We start from the raw sequence: 6,130 nt of genomic DNA on the forward strand, positions 1-6,130 counted from the left end.
CAACTTTAGGGCTAAAAGAAATCAAGAAAAAAAATGTGGTAAATTTTTCAGACCAAGCGGAGGGAAAAAATTATGGAATCACTCAATTCTGAGGAAAAAATTATGGAATCATGAAAAACAAACACACAAAAGAACACTCCAATACATCACTAGTATTTTGTTGCACCACCTCTGGCTTTAATAACAGCTTGTAGTCTCTGAGGCATGGACTTAATTAGTGACAAACAGTACTCTTCATCAATCTGGCTCCAACTTTCTCTGATTGCTGTTGCCAGATCAGCTTTGCAGGTTGGAGCCTTGTCATGGACCATTTTCTTCAACTTCCACCAAAGATTTTCAATTGGATTGAGATCCGGACTATTTGCAGGCCATGACATTGACCTTATGTGTCTTCTTTCAAGGAATGTTTTCACAGTTTTTGCTGTTTGGCGGGATGCGTTATCATCTTGAAAAATAATGTCATCATCCCCAAACATCCTTTCAATTGATGGGATAAGAAAACTGTCCAAAATATCAATGTAAACTTGGGCATTTATTGAAGATGTAATGACAGCCATCTCCCCAGTGCCTTTACCTGACATGCAGCCCCATATCAAAAATGACTGTGGAAATTTGCATGTTCTCTTCATGCAGTCATCTTTATAAATCTCATTAGAATGGCACCAAACAAAAGTTCCAGCATCATCACCTTGCCCAATGCAGATTCGTAATTCATCACTGAATATGACTTTCATCCAGTCATCCACAGTCCACGATTGCTTTTCCTTAGCCCATTGTAACCTTGTTTTTTTCTGTTTAGGTGTTAATGATGGCTTATGTTTAGCTTTTCAGTATGTAAATCCCATTTCCTTTAGGCGGTTTCTTACAATTCGGTCACAGACATTGACTCCAGTTTCCTCCCATTTGTTCTTCATTTGTTTTGTTGTGCATTTCCTGTTTTGGAGACATATTGCTTTAAGTTTCCGGTCTTGACACTTTAATGTCTTCCTTGGTCTACCAGTATGTTTGCCTTTAACAACCTTCCCATGTTGTTTGTATTTGTTCCAGATTTTAGACACAGCTGACTGTGAACAACCAACATCTTTTGCAACATTGCGTGATGATTTACCTTCTTTTAAGAGTTTGATAATCCTCTCCTTTGTTTCAATTGACATCTGTCGTGTTGGAGCCATGATTCATGGCAGTCCACTTGGTGCAACAGCTCTCCAAGGTGTGATCACTCCTTTTTAGATGCAGACTAACGACCAGATCTAATTTGATGCAGGTGTTAGTTTTGGAAATGAAAATTTACATGGTGATTCCACAATTTTTTCCTCAGAATTGAGTGATTCCATATTTTTTCCCTCTGCTTGGTCTGAAAAAAAAATTACCCTTACTGAGTACCACATTTTTAATCTTGATTTCTTTTAGTGTTTCTTAAAACCCTAAAGTTGCCATTTGAAATCACTTTAGTTTTGTGCCATGTCTGTTATCTGCTTTTTCTCAACAACATTAAACAACTGAATGAACATCCTCCGAGCCCGATGATTCCATAATTTTTGCCAGGGGTTGTAATTAATGATCAATTATAGTGTATCATCCCTTCACCATTTATCCGATATATCATCATTGCCTTTTTACAGTTTTCACTGATTGCTCAGACCTATTGCTAGCTAGAAACTGTTAACAAGCTTCTACTCATTAATCCATGGGAGGACCACTGCTAAGGGGCCCAAGAGGTAAGGGGAGCCCATATCCATCTCCAAAGAAGAAGGAACTGTGCATTATGATGAACTACTGGACTGCAAGGGGCCCATATTGCTGTTGCTCAGGGGCCTCTTATGTCTGTGTCCACCAGTGCAATAATCTATTATTTTGGACTGATAAATCGATAATCTCTGTACCTTTATGGTTAAGTTTCCACAATTAGGTTTTTGAGGCTGAGTTGTTTTTTCACTGCTCAAAAAAACGGAATGTCTTATAGTTCCTGCAAAGTGGATGGGATTTATAGATATCTCATGCCCACTGTGCTTTTTTTTTTCCCAGCGTAAATTGACCTGCAGTGCATGTTTGAAATCCGCAGCATGTCACTTTCTCTTGCTGGTATGCTGAGTTTTATGTGCGGATGTTCCCCATAAAATTGCATTAGATGCAGAAAATCTGCAGGCAAAACCCATATGTGTTTTTACTGCATTTCCACTAAAAACACATGTAATCAGCACATGACTGTATCAATAAAGTTTTTTCAAAGCCAAATACCAAGAAGTATCAAAAACAAAGCAGCTTTATGTAAAACATGACATACAAAAAAAGATACAAAAAAATGCGGCATCTAAAATGAGATAAAAATGCATGTAAAAAAAACAGCTCAAAAATGCAAAGAAAAAAACGCAAATAATACGAGCCTATAGTAAAGCCTAAAAAAGCTGATTATTACTGGATTCCTGACGGATGAACCTAGTTTATCACCATTCAAGTGAAAATTAATTTTAAAGGTGTTTTGCAGTAATTAAAAAATGAGAATATTTAATTAAGGTGACTATACAGATTAGATAGATGTTGATCGGTGAAAAACCATTCAATGAATTCATCAGTCAAGTGTTAACTTCAGGCTGGGGTCACAGGAGCGTAGATTCCCTCATGTGAGAGAATCGGTCCGATTATGTAAATGACACTTGGTTCAAACTCTAATCAGAATTTGATCGGAGTGTCAGCTTAGTGTGATCTGATTCTTCTGGATGAGAGAATCAGAGCACACTGTGAGGAGAAGATGGAGAGCAAAGTTTCTCCATCTTCTCCGTGACTGTAGCTGTCATCAGAGTGCAGTCCGATGTTTTCCATACACCCATAAGCTTGAATGGGTGAGTGCGGTCTGACTTGTGGAGCCATTCACAACATGTTCCGATTTTTTTCTCATGCCAAATTGGTATGAGAAAAAAACACTGATCATCACTGCCATCACCATAGAATATCATTATTCCATCCGATAGCACTCGTCCGATGTATACAGTCATTTGAGCAAGCCCTTATTCTTAGGATCACTACGACTACAGTGATACCAAATTTATATATTTTACTAATTTGCTCAAAGGCCTATAAGACCTCACCTCTGGCAGGATCTAATAAGCTTTGACTTGGATCAGGAACTGTTGTTTTTTACAGCGTTGCCGGTACAGCGTTGAAACGCGTGGAAGTTAAATAAAGTAAAGGAATTGAAGGAAACTTCTTTCCAGTAGCCGATTTTAAATATGATTTTTATCTAGTCTGGAAAGCTTTGATTTACAGCAGAGCCAGACTTCATTGTTAGACCTCCAGATGCCATAGATACCCATCAGTTCACAAGATCGCTCTGTGGGAGAGGAAGTGATTGAGTTGACAGAGGGAGAGCTCGCCTCCTGTCAAGCTTCTCCAATGCTGTGGTCACTATTACAACAGTCTCTTACAGCAAATGGCACCCCACCTTTTCCTGATGCAGGAGCATACTTACTATCAATAGTTATAAATATGCATACTTATCCATGAACAGCGGTAAAGTGTTTTTATTTTATTCTAAGACATTGTTTGTCATTAAATAACAAAATGAGACATAACTTCACCTTCTGTTATCCCCACATATCCAGTGCAAGCCACTCCAATAGTCAACAATGGCTCCGGCAACAATGATTCAAATGTTGCAAGATCACTGAAGCCTATGATTGGCTGCAGTGTTCAGGTGAGACATCTGATGCACTGTCCCAGTTATCTGACAGTTGTAACCAATCACAGGCTGCAGTAGACAATGCAGTCATCGCTTCTGGAGCTGACATCAGCCACAATAGGGGCCTGCTCTGGATTCATAGGGTTGACAGTAAGTGTGTAAGCATATATCTGTTACTTTATAAACATCCCTTTTAAGATCCAAATCATTCTTTCCAGGTGATGGCAGTAAGTCTTTAGTTGGCTAAACAGGTTGTTCATGTTTACATTTTACCCAATGAATGTTCGTTATAGTTGAAATTGTCCATGCGAACAACTTTAGACTAATGTGTATGGCTGCCTTATGATGTATTTTGTATCTAAAAAATGTATGATTTCTAGTGAATAAGATCTAGAATTTACCTTGAGCCTTTCACGGATTTGCAATACAAAGCAGTGACCACTGTTGTTTTTTGTTGAGGTCATGTACATATCCTGACAACCATCAGCATGTTTATGGGTAAGTTAGGGGAAAGAGCTGTATATTTGGACTCTGATGATAGAATATCTTGTCCCGTTTGATGGCAGCTTGCCCCCCACTTCCTTATAAAATAAACATGTATGCTCAGCTGAGATCAGAGGACATGCAATAAATCTCTTATACTGTAGATTACATTAATATTAACTGAATCAGAAGAGAATGTTGTGGGGAATTTATAGGCTTGGTTGAAAACCGTCCAAAAAAAATAATAAAACTTGTAATAGAAAAAAAAAGATAAAACAAAATTAGGATTGTTAGTGGATTTTGACCCAGTTTGTTACACAAATCAGACTAAAATAGGACATGTTCAATTTCTTATGTGGACCATCATCAGTAAAGCAAATATGACACATAAATAGCCCCATAGAGAATAATGTATCTGTGTGTTATCAGTATAATTCACTGACAGTGCACATAAGGCAAACTGTGATGCAGGGGCGGACATACAGTACAGACCAAAAGTTTGGACACACCTTTTCATTTAAAGATTTTTCTGTATTTTCATGACTTTGAAAATTGTACATTCACACTGAAGGCATCAAAACTATGAATTAACACATGTGGAATTATATACTTAACAAAAAAGTGTGAAACAACTGAAAATATGTCTTATATTCTAGGTTCTTCAAAGTAGCCACCTTTTGCTTTGATGACTGCTTTGGACACTCTTGGCATTCTCTTGATGAGCTTCAAGAGGTAGTCACCGGAAATGGTCTTCCAACAATCTTGAAGGAATTCCCAGAGATGCTTAGCACTTGTTGGCCCTTTTGCCTTCACTCTGCGGTCCAGCTCACCCCAAACCATCTCGATTGGGTTCAGGTCTGGTGACTGTGGAGGCCAGGTCATCTGGCGTAGCACCCCATCACTCTCCTTCTTGGTCAAATAGCCCTTACACAGCCAGGAGGTGTGTTTGGGCTCATTGTCCTGTTGAAAAATAAATGATGGTCCAACTAAACGCAAACAGCATGACGCTGCAAGATGCTGTGGTAGCCATGCTGGTTCAGTATGCCTTCAATTTTGAATAAATCCCCAACAGTGTCACCAGTAGAGATGAGCGTTGTTCTACTCGAACTGTTCGCCAATCTCAAATTCGAGCTGTTTTGGGCGGTGTTCGAGCCGGTCGGCGAACACGAACAATTTGAGAAAAATTCGGCTGTTCGAGGTTATGTTCGATAACTGTTCGTGCACCAAAATCATAACTGGATTTTTTCTCAGTAATGATGAAAATTAATGTTAATACGCAGTTTGAGTGTACAGCGGGGCGGGGGGAGGGGCAGGGGATGGATCTCTGCAGGAACAATGAAGATCTCCATTTTTTTTTCTCTTTCCCGCATTTGCAGTGGGGAGGTGCAATCTGTCAGCCTATCAGCAGCGCACACACGGAGCGAAGTGCTTTTTTTCACACAAGCAAGGGCATGTGTGATTGGCAGTGTATGTCACATGTCCTTGCCCTATAAGACCAAGCCATTTTCCCCGTCGCCACCATTTTCTCACTGCTGCAGCTGCGTGTTAGACGGCACCGCTGTTGCTGTGTGCGCTATACCTTGTTAATTTCAAGCCAATTTTCGCACAAATATACAGATAGCTTGGGAGTAGGGAATAGTTGTGATTGCAGTCCTTTTAAGGACTAGGTTACAGCATTTCCTACGACTTTTATCAGGCAGGTCTGTGCTCTTAAATAGATAGATTGTGGGAGTAAAGACTAATTGTAATTGGAGTCCTTTTCAGGACTAGGTTACATCAGTTCCTATCAGTTTTTGCCAGGCAGGTCTGTGCCAGTGCTGTGCAAGTTTTTTTCACAGCATTTGGCTGAATCTAGCAAAGCTAATCCTTTTTGGCCTATTGCAGAGTGTGTTAGTCAGTGGAGTAGCCTATCTGTGTTGCAAGATATACCACCTGTGTATAGAATACCAATTTTTTTACTGCACCTAGTGA

This window comes from Phyllobates terribilis, unplaced genomic scaffold, assembly GCF_046119375.1.
Source record: "Phyllobates terribilis strain yellow unplaced genomic scaffold, ASM4611937v1 Scaffold_11__3_contigs__length_659146591, whole genome shotgun sequence".
NCBI classification, from domain to species: domain Eukaryota; kingdom Metazoa; phylum Chordata; class Amphibia; order Anura; family Dendrobatidae; genus Phyllobates; species Phyllobates terribilis.